This window comes from Belonocnema kinseyi, chromosome 8 (assembly GCF_010883055.1).
Source record: "Belonocnema kinseyi isolate 2016_QV_RU_SX_M_011 chromosome 8, B_treatae_v1, whole genome shotgun sequence".
NCBI classification, from domain to species: domain Eukaryota; kingdom Metazoa; phylum Arthropoda; class Insecta; order Hymenoptera; family Cynipidae; genus Belonocnema; species Belonocnema kinseyi.
Window position 1 is genome coordinate 9,059,107 of NC_046664.1, and position 16,708 is coordinate 9,075,814.

The window sequence follows — 16,708 nt, forward strand, 5'->3', positions numbered from 1 at the left end:
GACCTAAGCTGGTCCGCCATTAGTTTATTCTTTTGGAGAACAATGTATATACTCTATTTTCTGAGAAATACAGATGAGCATCTTTACTTTCTATACTCTATTCCTGGAGAGAATGATCTACATACTTCAAGTTTCAGGGTCTAGTTTCTATAAGAAAGGTTTCCATAGCTGCACAAAGTAGATGTAATTTGGCCGACATGTAGGTACTTCGCTCGGGGAATAGAGTATAGGTTTCGTCATTTAATATAAATTGGACTGGGTAAACCGCCGGTCCTAGAGGATATTTCTGATTGGATCTCCACGAGTAAGTGCCTATAAATTTGGATACATCAAGGTTCCTATTTGATGTGCAACAGACTGATGCAACAATCCGGCAATTTCTTTGGTTTTTTATATTGATACAGATTTTGGAATCAATTAAATTGAACTAAATTTTATTATAATATGAATAATAATTAGATTTATTCTGCTTGGAAAATTATTCTTTATGCTTGTTCAAAATTACAAATAACATATTACAATATTGTTTATGAAATATTAATAAACTATCTCACTGCATTTTTTGTGGTTCTTTATTCGTCCTTAACTAATTTAAATTATATTTGAGCAAAACGATATCCAAATACTTCGAAGGATTTTAAGCGATTCTAAAGGATTTCTGGAGATATTTACAAAATTCTAAAAAAAATTTAAACCTTAGACGGATTTAAAAAAAAAATACATATTTTCAATTCAAGAAAAAAAAGTTTATTTTAATTTTTGAAACTTCAAGCTTAAAGACGAATATTAATTTTTTTAATTTAATTTTTAAACAAAAAATTACTTTTCAGCGTAAAATTAATTTTTCATGAAACTGAGGCATTTTTACCCAACAAAAATGATATTTCAAATTAGGAAAATAATTTCTTTTTTCACAAAAAAAAAGAATTTTTAACTAAAATTATCAATCTTAGAAAAATGGGAATGTTCAATTTCCAGTTAAAAAATTAATTTTAAACAAAAAAAGACGTTTCAATTTGAAAATATATTTTTAACAAAATAGCTAATCTTTTAAACAATAGATGGATTTTCAACTAAAAATATTAATATTTAAAAAAGCTGATTACTTACCAAAGTGATTTAACTAAGTATTTCAAAGAAAGTAGTTGAATACTGAAACAAAAAGAATAATTTTAAAAAAGGCACTTTCATTACAAAAAGGATATTTCAACTAAAAAAATGGATTTTTAAATCAAAAGAACAAATTTTTAACAACTAAAAAGAGTTGAATTTTCGGTTAAAAAACTATTTTAATTGACTTCCAGACAAAAAAAAAAAAGATTTTTTAAACAAAACATAGTATTCTGCAAAAAAATGGAATTTTCAATCCCAAAAGACGAACTTCTAATAAAAACAAAACGAAAAAAACTTTTAAAAAAAATTAATTATTTCTCTACCAAATAGGTGCATTTTAATCTAAAAAAGATGAAACTTCTCTCCCAGCAGATAAATTTTTGTTTTTAAAAAATAGTTGAATTTTCATGCAAAAAAAATCCCAGTTGAATTTTCAAAATATGAATTTGTTAACGAAAAATGAGTTTCTACGAATAAATTGAATTCTCAATCCGAAAAGACAAATATTGTTTAAAATCAGAAAGCATGATTTTATAACAAAATAGCTGATATCTTTACCGAAAAGTTGTATTTTTATCCAAGAAAGCTAAAATTTTTCGAATAAAATATGAATTTTTATTAAAAATTTGTTTTAAGTCGAAAAGGTCCAGAAAAGATTTCAGTTGTCTTTTCTAAACCAAAATATTAAATTCAAACAAAAAGTAAATTTCCTAAACAATAGTTAAATTTCCTACAAAAAGCAGAATTTCCAATGCATTTTTATTCAATAAATATGGTTTTTTTTTAAATTGATGAACTAAAAAAAACCTTAAAATTAACAGGTAAATTTCTATCCAAAAAAGATTCCAGTTCATTTTCCAAGACCAAAATAAGAATTTTAAAGAAAAAGTTAATTTTCTGCTGAATAGTTGAATTTTTAACCAAACAGTATGACTTTCTAATTAACAAAATTGTTAAATTTTCAACCAACTAGTCGTATTTTTGTCTAAAAAATATGTCAAAAAGAGAAATATTCAAAACAAGAGAAGAATTTTCTTCTAAAAAGATTTCAATTGACTTTTCAACACAAAAATAGGAATTTTAAACAAAAGGTTAATGTTTTACAAAAAAAATTAATTTTCAACCTAAAAAGCCAAATTTTTAACAAAATCGTTGAATTTGCAACCAAAAAAGGATTTCCTTTAAGAAAATTAAAAATTTTTCAACCAAATAATAAAATTTAAAACTAAAAAGATAACCTTCAAAAGTCTTTTTTTAAACACTTTTGTTACAAATTTATTTCTTGTCAAAAATTCATTTAATTTTTTGGAACTCGAACAATTTGATGAAAAATGGTTTATTTTTCTTCTAAATTAATATTTTCAGCTGCAAAATTAAATTCACAATTTTTGGTTTAAGATTTAAGCATTTTGTTTAAAAATTCGTTGTTTTTGGTTGAATTTAACTTTGATGCATCAATAATCGGCACACTTTTTTCCCCATTTCCCTGTGTTGTCCCTTTTTCAAAAAATAATTATTTTCACTCTTTTCAAGATAAATCCTGTTTTTCTCCTTAGTTTTACTTTTTTATAATTAGAATCAAACTGAATTAATAAAACCCAATAATGAAATGGAACTATTTTTATTAAAAATAGTTTGATTTAAAAACAATCGTTTTGGTAAGAATTCATCTACATTGTTGATAATGATTTTAGTTTTAAAAGGAAAATATAAAAATTTGAAATATTTAAATTGGAGTAATAGAAAATTTGAAATCAATCAAGTTCATATACAGAATTCCTGAAAAAATCCAAGAATCTAACGACTAAATTTGGACAAAATTTTATTTTATTTTATCATTTTTTGCCTTGATAAGGGTGCCGCATTAATGCCGAAACTTTAGTGATTATTTTTTAATAATATTCTTTTTATTTTTTATCCAGAAATTCAAAATTGCGACTAAAACAAATGAATTTCTAAATCAAAAGGTCAAACCCTCAACAAAAAAATTTGAATTTTTAACTAAAAAGACCAATTTTGATAAAAATAGTTAAATATTCATCCGAAAAATATTTCAGTTGAATTTTCAAAACCAACACACGAGTTTTAATCAAAAAGTAAATTTTCTACAATTTTCTAGCAAAAATGGATTAGTTATATTTTTAGTAAAAAAATTCATTTTCAACATAAAAACTAATTTTTACAAAAATTGTCTAAATTTGTAACCAAGTGAATGAACTAGTCATTAAATCACTTTATTAATGAAGTTATTATTAATCAAGTTATTCACCACATTTTTAGATGATTTAGTTTGTTTTATTCGTAAAAAACAACATTATAAGAAAATTTTTTTAATTTTTGGACGAATAAGACCAACTGAAAAAAAATAAACAAAAGTTGTTCATCCAAAAAAAAACTATGAAAGTGCTTCAATCATTTTTTGATTTATGAGAAGTTTTGGTTTTAATCGTAAAAAATTCAAATTAAAAAAAATTTTTAGTTAAAATTTATAGACAAAATTTTTTCACCCAAAAAGGATCTACTGATTTTTAGTTAACAATTTTGGAATAGGACGAAAGTTGTTCAAATAAAAATGTTTTACAGATTTGTTATGAACTCTTGTTATAAAAATATATTAAAAATACAAAATTAGCGGTATTTAATTAAGTATCTGAACGGGTTCACTAAAATAAAAAATGTTTCTAACGGGTATAATTCATAATTTTTATAAATTTGTCGCTTTGTTATAAATAACTATATTTAAAAATAGAAAATTTCATCTTTTTTTGCAGACAAAACTTACCAGAATCCAGAATTTTCTGGATTAAAAAAAAAACTGGTCAGCCTATTCTATACAAATCAGATTGAAATGAGCTTTCTTTAAAAAAAAAGGACGATAATTTTTCTATTTGTTAATCTTAATTATTTATGAAAAAACGTACATTTTAAGTTTTAAAAATTTAAAAATTTTATTATATCTAGAAAGCAAATTCTGTACCTATTAGACACAAATAATTTTTTTCACAAAAAAAGATAAATATTGCCTTTTTTTAATTTAAATTATTTAAAACAAAGTTAAATATTAGACGTTAACAAATTTTTGCAGGTTAATAGGTTTGAATAGCTACTTTGATATGGACTGGATAGAGCAGGAATTTTTCTTTGTAAAAATTTTTCAAATAACTAATGTCTTCAAAATTTGTTTATAATAATAAAATTGTATGAACAACAAATTCTTTGCCCACAAATATTGAACGATTTAGACAAAAAAACTGTAAAAAAGCTGATAAGATTTCTAAGAGAATTCTTGAAATCGAATAACTTTATTAAAGTAAAATTAGTTACAAATGTTTAAATATTATATAATGAATAACAAAATTTTATAAACAAATTATTTGTTGAAAGAATTTTTATTATGATTTTTCATAACTTTACGTTTGTTTAAGTTATATTGAAAGAAATTTAGATAGAAGAAATATAATGATGACAAAATTTCTTTTTAAGATTATTATTATTAAAATCATAAAAAAATGCAATAAACAAATGTATTAATCATCCATTTTTCGATAGAAAAACTCGTTTTTTTCGATATAATTTTTCTTAATTAGGGACTTTGTTATAAATGAAGAAAAAAACTCATAATTTTTTTATTAATCTTACGAATTTTTAAAACAAATTTAGTAAACAAATACATTTTTCGGGCATTTTTTGACAGAAAAAAAATTTTTTTTTCATTGCCAGTTCACTCACCTGGAAACTTCATGACAATTTTTGCAAGATGCATAGATAGTTAACAAATTTTATGATACTGTAGAAAAAATTTAATAAACAAAAGCATAGACAAGACATTTGTAGGAAGAAAAATTCGGTTTTTTCAATGAAAACTTTTTTAATTGGCAGCTTCATGATAATTTCTGAAAAAATTCCTAATTTTTTAATCAATTTTATGATTCTTTAAACAATTTGCATGAACAAATGCCTTTGTTTAATAAACTTGTTTGAAAGAATCATAAGATTAATTAACAAACTATACAGTTTTATTAAATTATCATAAAGTTCCTAATTTAAAAAATTTACTTCGACAAAAAAATTTCTATCGAAAAATGCCTGATTAATGCATTTGTTTAATAAATTTGTTTATGATACTAAAAATAATAAACATAAAAAACATTCTGACCACAAATAATTTGTTTATCAATATTTGTCCGATACAATAACTTATTAATTTATTTAAAACGTTTTAAAATTTTTATATATACTTTTGTTATTAAAAAATTATTTATTCTTGAATTTTTAATTGTTTACGCTTTTAGTATTAGAAAATTGAAAACATTGAAAATGAATATGCTATTTATCTGTCTTACATGCACAAAGACAAATCAATTTGTATTTTTAGCCTATTTTTTAGTTTAAAAAAAATTTCAATCTCATTCAAAAAACTTAAATCTTTTAAGCAATCTGTTTTTTTTTTAAATGGCCAATTTTTCTTGTCTTTCATTTCTATAGTCTTCTTTAAAAATTAGGTCATATTTACAGTTTTTAATCAATTCAGATATTTTCAGATAATTATTGTTTATTTAATAGGCAATTACTAAATATTAATATTTAATAAAATAAATAAAAATATTTTCTCAAATGGAAAGTTTTTATATTAAGTTGTACCGTTTGTATTTATTTTTATGCTAATTTTTAGGTTTTTTTTCTAAAAAGTTTTAAAAAAAGTTTTCCCTATTTTATAAAATTAATCTTTATCTCCCTGTTTTAAAGAAATTCCCCCTTTTCTCGTTTTTTGCTGAAATATGAACAAAATTAATAGAATCCAATAAAAAAATCTAGTATATATTTTGTTGAAAATTTGTATTTTTTGAACATTTATTTTTTGTAAAAAATTCATTTCTTTGGTTAAAACTTGAACAAGTTTCTTGGAAAATTGTTTCGTTTCCTTTTAAATTAATATTTGTAGCTGAAAAATTAAATTCACCATTTTTAGTTTAAAATTCGAGTATTTTGTTTGAAAATTCCTTGCTATCTAAGAAAATTAATTTTTAATTTTACAGTTGCATTTTTATTTAAGAAAATTGCAATTTCTACTAAAATAGATATATATTTTAATAAAAAAGACAAATTGAAAAAAATTTTGAATTTTCACCCAAACATGTTTTCGGTGACTTTTCAACCCTAATATGAAGTTGAAGCAAAAATAATAAAATTAATAAATTGAAATATTTGTTTGAAAATTTATTTGCTGTCATTGACAGTTCACTTTTTAAATAAAAAATTTAATTTTTAATACTAATTTATAGTTTATAGTTACAAAGACCAGAAATCTTCATTCTAAAAATTCTGTAATTTTTCCCTATCCTTAGGGAATTTTTCTATGGATAATTTTTAATAATAATAATAACTTAAAATAATAATTAAAAAGAAAATTAAAAAAAAAAATTAAAAAATAAAATTTTTTTGTTGGATAATATTTTCTCATTGCAATTTCAAAAAAGAAAAAAATGTTCCTAAAAAAAAGAAAAAATGCCCTCTTTTTGGACGAAAATAGAAAGGAGGACAGGAACTTGAGAAGACCAAAAAGAAAATTGTTGTTTTTTTTTCGTTTTTTTTCAAATTGCAATGAGAAAAGATTGTTTACAAAAAAAAAAAACTATCGGTACAAAAATTCCTCTATTTCTCTTTGAATTTGAATATTGAACGGCAGTAATTCTTTCGGTAGCCTAAAAAATTATATTTCCGATTTTTAAAATATTTCTTAATCAACTGTATAAAAAAGGAAGGACAGGGAAAGGTCGGGAAAAATTAGAGAATTTTTAAAATGAAGATTTGCGGTAATCCTGATGTAATATTCTTGTTAGAAATTTGATTGCCTTCTATTATTTCTTTTTGCGTTTGCTTCTTCCTGAAGATTTTCTTTTTAGTTATGAATTTAATTATTTGTTTGAAAATTCAAAAATTTTGTTAAAACGCCATTCTTTTTGGTTAAAAATTTACCTTTTTGGGTTAAAATTTAAACTATTTCCCTTGAAAATTTACTTTTTCGTAAAATTCATATTATGGTTGAAAAGTCACTCAAAATATTTTTTGGATGGAAAATCGACAATTTTTCTAAAATTTGTCTTTTTAATTTAAATTTTCACCTATTTTAGTAGAATTTTCATTTTTCTTGGATAAGAATGCAACTGTTTTAATAAAAAATTTATTTTTTTTTGTTTCAGGATCCAACTATTTTTTTCGAAAATTTCGTTTGGACCACTTTTTTTTAAGATCCCTATTTTCCTATTTATTTTGAAACTGATATTTTTTAATTGAAAATTTGAATTAGTAGCTAAAAGTTGAAGTACTTCTTGAAAATTTGCTTTTCTGACTGAAAGTAAAAAAAAATTTAACGATAAATGAAATATTTTATATTTTCACGAAGAATGATTTACACTTAAATATGAAACAGTTTAATTCAGTCAAAAGGAATGGATTTTCAAACGAAATACTCGAATTTTTGATTGAAAATTGTACATATAATTTTTGATTAAAAATATTAATTTAGAAGGAAAAGAAACAATTGTTCAATAAAAGGGTTCAAGTTTCAACAAAACAAAGTATTTTTTGAATTTTTTTTTCAAGAAATGTGTTTCAAGAAATTTTATCATGTTTTAAAACAAATTTAATAAACAAATATATAGATAAGGCATTCGTCCAAAAAAATTCGTTTTTTTTTCGATAAAAAATTTTTTAACTAAGAATTTCATGATAATTTAAAAAAAATTATAATTCGTTGCACAATTTTATGAATTTTTAAAACAATTTCAATAAACAAGTGCATTATTGGGGCATTTTTGAGAGAAAAATTTTTTTTTTTCGATTTCATTCATTTTTATGGGGAAATTTATTATAACTGTAACAAAATTCATAATAATTGTTCTGTTTTATTTTATTTTTTTTTAAATTTAATTAACAAATGCAATATCCTGAAGGTGCAGCATTATTAAAAGAATAAAACTAATGATCAACTTAAACTGAGAGGACTGAGATCGAGAAAAAAACCTTTTTTGTCAACAAATGCTCAAATAATGCATTTGTTAGTTAAACTCGTTTAAAAAAAAACATAAAATTTGACAACTAATTATGATTGTTGCTGAGTTTACTATGAAGATCCCAAATAAAAAGTCTGATATCGAAACAAAAATAAAAAGTGTCCTTCGACAAATGCCCCGATAATGAATTTGTTTATTAAAATTGTTTAAAAATATCATAAGATGATAAATAAATTATGATTTTTTTTCTGAAATTATTGTGAAGTCTCCAAATAAAAAAGTTACCATCGAAAAAAATAAAACTTTTCATTCGAAAAACGCATGATCTATGCTTTTGTTTATTAAATTTGTTTAAAAAATCATAAAATTTATCAAATAGTTATGCATTTTGCTCAAATTTTCATGAAGTTTCCTACTAAAAAGACTGCCACTGAAAAGGAAACGATTTTTTTTACGTAAAAATATCCGAATAATGCATTTGTTTATTAAATTTGTTTAAAAAAATCAAAAAATTGATCGACTAGTTATCATATTGCTAAAATTTTCAGGAAGTTCCCAACTGAAAGGACTGGCATAGAAAAAAATGTTCTGCCAACAAATTCCCGAAAAATGCATTTGTTTATTGAATTTGCTCATGGTAATAACAATAATAATCTCAAGATAAAATTTCTTCATCATCATATTATTTTTATCTAAATTTCTTGCAATATAATTTAAAAAAAACGTAAAATGATGGAAAATAGTAATAAACGTTTTTTCAGCAAATAATTTGTTTATAAAAATGTGTTGTTCTTTATATAAGATTAAAATATCTTTAACTAATATTACTCTACGAAACTTAGGGAATTTCAACAATTTTAATGGTATTGACGAGCACTGGAAACGTTAAATTTAGAAATGGCCATTTTTTCGTCATATTTGTTTAATTAGAACTCTTAGAAATATAAACAAAATTTAAAGACATGAGTTATTTTCATAATTTTTGCAACAAAAAAATTCTGCTTCATCTAATACCTGCCAAAGTAGCTGCACAAACCTAATAAACTGCAATAATTTGTTAACGCTTAACAGTTTATTTTGTCATAAATAATTTAAGATAACCAATATAAAAATTTTTTTCCTCTTTTCTTGAAAAAATTTATCTTAAATTTTATATGAATTTATATTGATTGCTAGTTTCGCCTTACTGCAGAATATTGTCGACAATTAACAATTATATTTGTTATAAATAATTTAAATTGAAAAAAGACAATATTTTTTTTTGCGAAAAATAATATTAATGAACATAAGATACATGTGAAATTGTATTTTTTTAGCAATAATATGTACAATATAATAAACAATTATAAACATAATATTAATAACATAATTAAACAAAATAAAATTTTTAACTTAAAATTAACGTTTCTTCATAAATAATTAAGGTTAAAAATAGTAAAATTATCGTCTCCTTTTTTCAGAAAAAAGCTCATTTCCAATTGATTTGTATAAAAATAACTTACCAGATTTCTAAACAAACCAGAGAATTCTGAATTCTGGTAAGTTTTGTCTGCAAAGAAAAAAATATTAAATTTTTTATTTTAGTAAATCCGCTTAGATACTTTGATACAAATCAGTCCGCAAAATTGCTTAAGATATTTTTAATCATATTTTCTTAGCTTGCGCAGTTTTATAACAAATTAAATTTGTTAAATTTTCATGTAATTAATGCTATTTTTTTCTATTTAAAAAAAGTACAATTCCCATCAAAAATTTATTCTTGACAAATTTGTATAAGTTTAAACTCTTGTCTAGAAGAGTAACTTTTCTCTATTAATTTTTGCTGTAGCTTCTGTTTCATTTTACAATTTTGTTAAATTAAAAAAACTTATTTCATTAACTAAAAATTTAAAAATTCTATACTTGGTTGAACATTTATTCTCTTTAGTTACAAATTTAACCGATTTTGTTGAAAATTATTTTTTACATTGGAAATGAATTTTTTCAATAATTATATACCTCTTCATGTTTGCTAGAGAATTGTAGGATATGCATTTTTTGAATACAATTTAAATGTTGGTTCTAAAAATAAACTAAAGTCTTTTTTGGATGAATATTCAATAATTTTTATGAAAATTAGTCGGTAATTTTAACTGGAATTTATAATAAATTACCAAAAATTGCCCAAAATTCAATTTAAAAATATCGATAAATTTCCGAAAATTTTCGGTAATTTAAGGTACAATTACAGGTAAATATGGTAAATTAACATAAATCAACCTGAATTTAATTTTAAACAAAATTATAAATTTCCGGAAATTTATAAAATTTTAGGTAATTTATGGCAATATTACATGTAATTCATCGTAACTCAACATAAATTTCCTAAAATTCAATAAAAAATTTCTATAAATTTCCGAAAATTATTGAAAATTTTCGGTCAGTTAAGGTAATTTTTTCATGAAAAAATGGTAAAACACCGTAATTTACCCTAAATTCAATTTTAAACATTTTCTTGAATTTCCCAACACTTATGAAACTTTTGGAAATTTATGATAATATTAGAGAAAATTTGTGGTGACTTAATATAAATTGCCCAAAATTTAGTTAAAAAATTTCCATAATTGTCTGGAAATTTGTGGAAATATCCGGTCATTTGTGATAATTTTACAGGTAAATATGGCAAATTAATCCAAAATTAAATTTTACACATTTTTATAAATTTCCGCAAATTTATGGAATTTTTAATAATTATAATAATCAATTCAATTCATATATTGTAATTAAAAAGGGCTAATGTTTGATTACAAGGGTGTGATACATCTATTTTACAAAAAGACGAATAATTCAATTCTTACTTAGGAGGAGTCCTAGTTTATTAATGTTTATATTTTTTACTAAGTAATTGTTCGATGAGACAATGACAAGGACCCGTGTAGAAATTCAAATGGGGAACTAGTCTGGTTCCCGACCATTCGATCCCACTTAAAGTCGGGGGCTAATCGGGTCATCTGACTAGCCCCCGACCAGTAGCGTCACGGTAGATTAGTTGGGGGCTAGTCAGGCGACCCGACTTATCCTAGTCGGGGTCTGATCGGGTACTAGGAGGGGTCATATGATAATACATCCGCATGGAATATTAAGCAAACTCCCCTATAATTTGTAGAACATCCCCTAAAAGTTTGTTAAAATACTTATTATACACGGAAATCTCCATAAACTTTTTTGAAATATTTCAAAGTGATCAAACTTACCCAAGATTTAATGGGGAACGTATCCTACGCTTAAAAATACATAAATTTATGTAACTAAAATTCCCCAAAATTTGTGGGATAATAATTTTAAAAAAAACTTCAGCTGGAAGGCAGAAATGGAAGAGCTTCACTCTGGAGGAACCGCCATGTTAGTCACAGTAGTCTCTGCCCCAGGTAATTATGCTTCGTTACGTGTGGACTGCTGTCTTAAACACTCGACGCGTTATTTCTGTTACGCGAGAGGCGGCACGTCGCGCCCTTGCGGATTTTCTTTAAAGCTACCAGTCCAGAACCGCAAGACTCAAATGAAGGTGGTAGCGAAATCTGAACTTTCTTCACTGATTAATCAAAAACTTTTTCTCTTTCCAATTTCAACTACATGACGGATTAGACTTTATTTACATATGGCAAACCTTTTAGATCAATTTAAATATAAGCATCTGTACCAATTTAGAGTCTTATGACTTTCGGCAGACTTTTCACCTACAACTATATGTATTTTTTCCAATATGGATTTTCTTAAAATTTCATACAAAGGTATTTATAAATGTTCCTATAGATTAGCAATTTTCTAAAAAATACTACAAAAAAATAAGATTACGTCTTTTTGAAGATTGTGATCGTTGATTTTATAAAAAGTGGATTTTCGTAAAAATTATTAACTTAATATTTATTTATTAAGTATATTTGACATGAATTTAAGATTAATATATCTTTTCTTCAAAAACGGTGTAAAATTATTGTTAAATATATTCTTAGTGTTTTAGAATGAAAAAATTATTACGCTTTTTTAGACATTACCTCATTTGATAAAACCTCGCCGAAAACTCAAACATAAGAATAACCCGACCAGAGCCTTACTAGCTCTCGACCAGAGCCTGAAGATTACCCGCACGGAAATTAGTGAACAAAAAGGCCCGACTAGCCCTTGACCAACCACCGACCAGGCCCCGAATGAAATTTTGACAACAAAAAGCCCAACTAGTCCCCGATTAGTCCCCGACTGTGTACTTTGTCAAAATTAATAACCCGAATAGCCCCCAATTAGTGCCCGACTTGTAATAGGGCCAAATGGGGTTATTTCCACACTGGGAGCTATAAGAATCTTCAAATAAGTGTGTACGCAATGTCGTCAGAAGTGGTGTGTTACTTGTGATGTGTACAAATTTAACTAAAATAGATAGAAAAAACCGAGTCGTGTGTGCCTTCATTGGGAACTCATTGAGTTAGGTGACGTCACATTTGGGCGGGGGCCACCTTTGATCCGTACGGCAAATTCTGGCTGATCGAGTAGAGATGGCAGGTAGCATTGATAAAAACACGAAGCTAGAGATAATGTCAGACTTGCAATTTGAAAGAGTATTTAAATTCTAGAAAAACTCAATCCTAGACAGTATTGCAGATAAGGTCCATGTAATTGTAAAAAAGAGATATAACCCTTAAAAGGTGAATTAGAATAATGCAAAAACGAAATAAAGAACCTAAAAATGATTTATGAAGAGCTGAAAGGTCAAACCGAAGTAATCAGTCAAAGAAATGAGAAGGCAGGTAAAAGAAACAACATTATCATATTCGGGATGGATGTCCCTACTAATCCGAACAAGCTGGTAGATCACATACTTATATTTATTAAAGACAAACTCGAGATGGAGATTGCGATCTCAGATATTAATTACGCCAGGATCCTGAAACAAGAAACAGTGATTTCAAGTGCCACAGTTCTCCTTTCATTTGCTACACTACTCAAGAAACAGGAAGTTATGAGGATGAAGTACAAACTTTGGGGGACAAGGAATTTTATCGCAAACGATTACAGCAAAGAGACAGTGGAAATAAGAAAACAGCTGTCACCACTTCTCAAAGAGCTCAGAAAAATGGGTCGAGCTCGAGGCTCAAATCAGAGACTAACCTGCTAATAGAAGGAAAACCCTATGACATTGAGGAGGTTAAACGTTTTCTTCTATCAACAAACTCGGCAAAAAAAGGATAGAAGTAACGACATTGAAGATTTAGAAAGGGAGGATATTATAAAAACTCAAGGAAACAAAGAAGGGTTTGGGATAAAACCAAAAAGGAAGTATTTTAAGAAACGGGATGAACAGATGAGAAACAGAATGGACCAATTTATATCTCTCAAACAGAAGAAAATAATCAGTGGAGTAAGGCTTTCCGGCAGGATACCGGATCACCATCCAAACAATCATCCGCGGAGAGGAAGGTCGACAGAGCACATATCGCTTTAAACTACTGTTTCGGAATGTAAGTGGCCTCAAGAACGTATTTGAACTAGATCGGAACCAGCAAGAATTTTTACTTAGATACGATATAATTGGGATCACTGAAACTTGGATATCAACAGTAATGGAGAAGAACCCAAAATTCCTCGATGGTTATCAAACATTCCAGAGTCCAGCGGAAAAAGATCATAGTGTCGGTAGAGCGAGTGGAGGTATTGTTGTTTTTATCAGAAAGGAATTGAAATTGTTAGGAATAATTGAAATCACAAACATGTGGATATTAGTTAAATTTCGAAGGGGAAATTTAACTCTTATAGTGGGTGTTATGTACTGGAAGTCCAAATTGGAATCCGAGTTTATAATGGAGATTTTTACAGACTCTGTACGTAATCTTACAGTTAATGGTAATACCGCTCCTTGTATAAGTGGTGGAATTTTAACTCTAGGGTGGGGGAACTTAACCAATTGGACTATTCTGTCACAGAGCACTCAGCTTTGAGTAGTCACCGAGTACAGGGTTTGTCCGGAAAATAATAGGACTATGTCGATATAAAAAAATGTATTGAGCCATTCGTTACAATTCTTTAAAAACTTTCAAAATAAACTCCTTCTGCGTCGATGCAGCGCTGCCAGCGCGATTTCCAAGCATTGAAGGCGTCGCAGAAGCCATTCTCCGGAATAGCCTTGAGAGCCGCGGTGCATGTTGCGTGGATCCCCTCTGTCGTCTCAAAATGCTTGCCTTTCATCGGCTTTTCCAGACGAGGAAACTAAAAAAAGTCTGGGGGGGGGAGGGGCACATCTGGGCTGTAGGGCGGTTGCGGAAGCGTTGGGATGCCGGCCTTGGTCAGGTAGCTGTTCACAAAAAAGTGAGCACTTTTGGAACCATCTTCTTGCACACCTTGCGCATGTTCAAATGCTCTGTCACAATGTCATGAACCACAAGTGCTCGGAGAAAACTGACCAGCTGCTCGTTCGTTAGCTAGGAACGCCCTCTACCAAATCCAGTCGGTGCGCGCACGCTCCGAAGTACAGTCGCGGCGGAAGAAAATCAGTCCTATTACTTTCCGGACAAACCTTGTAAGTAGTGATCCGGTGGTGAATTATCGAGGTAGGCTTAACAGGTGTCATGGAGTCTAAGAGCTTTTTGTTTGTTAATGGTAGGTCAGTGGAAGACTCGCCGGCTAGCTCAACATTTTTCAGGCAACCGGGAAAAAGCACCATAGATTTAATTTAGATTAACTTGGCATGTCTAAATTTTTTTTAAAGCAGTAAGATAATTTCAGATCTTATTCATTTAGAGCACTTACCTAGTACAATTGAATTGCAAATGAACGAACAATTCATAGGCAATAAAGTAACTTATAGAAATAAATCTTCAAGAAATGACATTCAGTTGTGCAAGGTCTATGGTAGGAAGTCTGAAAGAGCAAACAATTTTAGTTCGTACCTTAAAAAGCTTGGAATCACTGTAGATAACAATAACTCAATCGATAACCTAAGATTAAGATTAAAAACAGTAATGAAAGTGAGCACAGTAAACGCAGACCTTTGAAAAATAAGGGAAGTAAACGCAAAGGGTAAATACTTATATAATAAAGAATGGCAGGACGAGCAATATAAAGAATCTGAAGCTAATCTATTAAAGAAAGCTAAATCTGAGGATTTTGGGGATTCAGTTTTAGAGGAGTACACCAAGGCAAAAGTTTGTCATAATAAATTAATTAAAAGTAAGAAAAAAGAAGTTAAAGAGAGGAATGTAGAGACTCTTTCTAACATCAAAAATTCAAAAATGCTGGATGACAATCAAAAACATAAGAGGAGTGAATTTTAATCTTGCCTAATCAAAATTAATGAGTGGGAGATATATTACGAAGCTAGTTGCCCAAGGGTAGTTTTTTATGAGTCTTTTTTTGGAAACAGAGAAGAAAACTCGGAATTGGACAGACCAATAGGGAACGATGTGGTAGTGGAGGGGCTGAACAGGATAGAAAAAACACCCCAAGATTGGGGCAATATGAAAAAATTTTAATAAACAAGAAAGGGGCTAAAAGTGAGACAAATAATTATCGTCCAATATCACTTCTAAATAACATAACAAAGATCTTCACTCATAATCTGGCAAGCAGACTCCGCAACTTTGCCGAAAGAGGAAAATTAATTCCTGATAGTCAGGCGGGGTTTAGAAAGGGTAGAAGCTGTATAGACAATATTTTTATACTAACAACTGTGATTCATTCAATAATTAATAGGACAGGCAGAACCCTTTTCGCAATCCTCGTTGATTTTAAACAAGCTTTCTCTGCGGTAAAGCACAGTAAACTTTGAGCGAAGCTCCGGGGTCTTGGACTGAACAGTAAATTGCTTAGAACAATTGTGATGCTCCATGACACCATTACTATGTACTTTGTAATAAACGGAAAGAAAACGAAGGACTTTGATGTTAAACAGGGGTTGCCTCAGGGGGACTCTCTCAGTCCTATCTTGTTCCTCCTATTCATAAGTGATATTGAAGAATTTTTTAGAAATCATGGACCAGAAGGGGTAGGATTGAGAGGAATCCTTGAGGGATTGTAACTGGCATTTGCGGACGATATCGTTATCCTGGCCGAGTTTCCTGTGGGGGTACACCTGAAATTAAATATATTACAAGAATACTGCGAAATTAATGGTCTAGTTGTAAACGTAGCCAAAACCAAGATAGTAGCTTTCCATAAAAGCGCAAAGAATAAAAAATGTGGCAAATTTTTTTCGGTGGAGAGGAAGTTGAGCTCGTTAAAAAGTACTGTTACCTGGCTCATATCTTTAAGGCCTCTGGTGTGTTCAGAGGAAATGTAGAACAACACATTTTTTTAAACTGAATTCGGAGATGCTATAAAATATCATAACGGACGTCCCCGGACTCTTTTTTGAGGAATAATAATGAAAAAAATGTATTGTGCTAAATAAAAATTGTATGCATATGCATACAATGCGCCTGTAGGTTATTCTCTCAGACAACAGAGTACATACCCTATTCCCCGAGACATACATATGCGCATCTTTACTTTCTATACTCTATTCCCCGAGAGGATGATCTATAGACTTCAAGGTTCAGGGTCAAGTTTCTTTAGGA

At 27.7% G+C, this 16,708-nt stretch overlaps 1 protein-coding gene across 1 annotated transcript in view; it reads right to left on the reverse strand.

Moving 5' to 3' along the window:
- LOC117178361 (fibronectin type III domain-containing protein 5-like) overlaps positions 1–16,708 on the reverse strand; it is a 293,133-nt gene that overhangs the window by 181,218 nt on the left and 95,207 nt on the right. Inside the window, exon 2 of the mRNA XM_033369790.1 lies at positions 1,111–1,152. The gene's annotated coding sequence lies outside the window, so the exon portion shown is untranslated. The remainder of the gene's footprint in view (positions 1–1,110; positions 1,153–16,708) is intronic.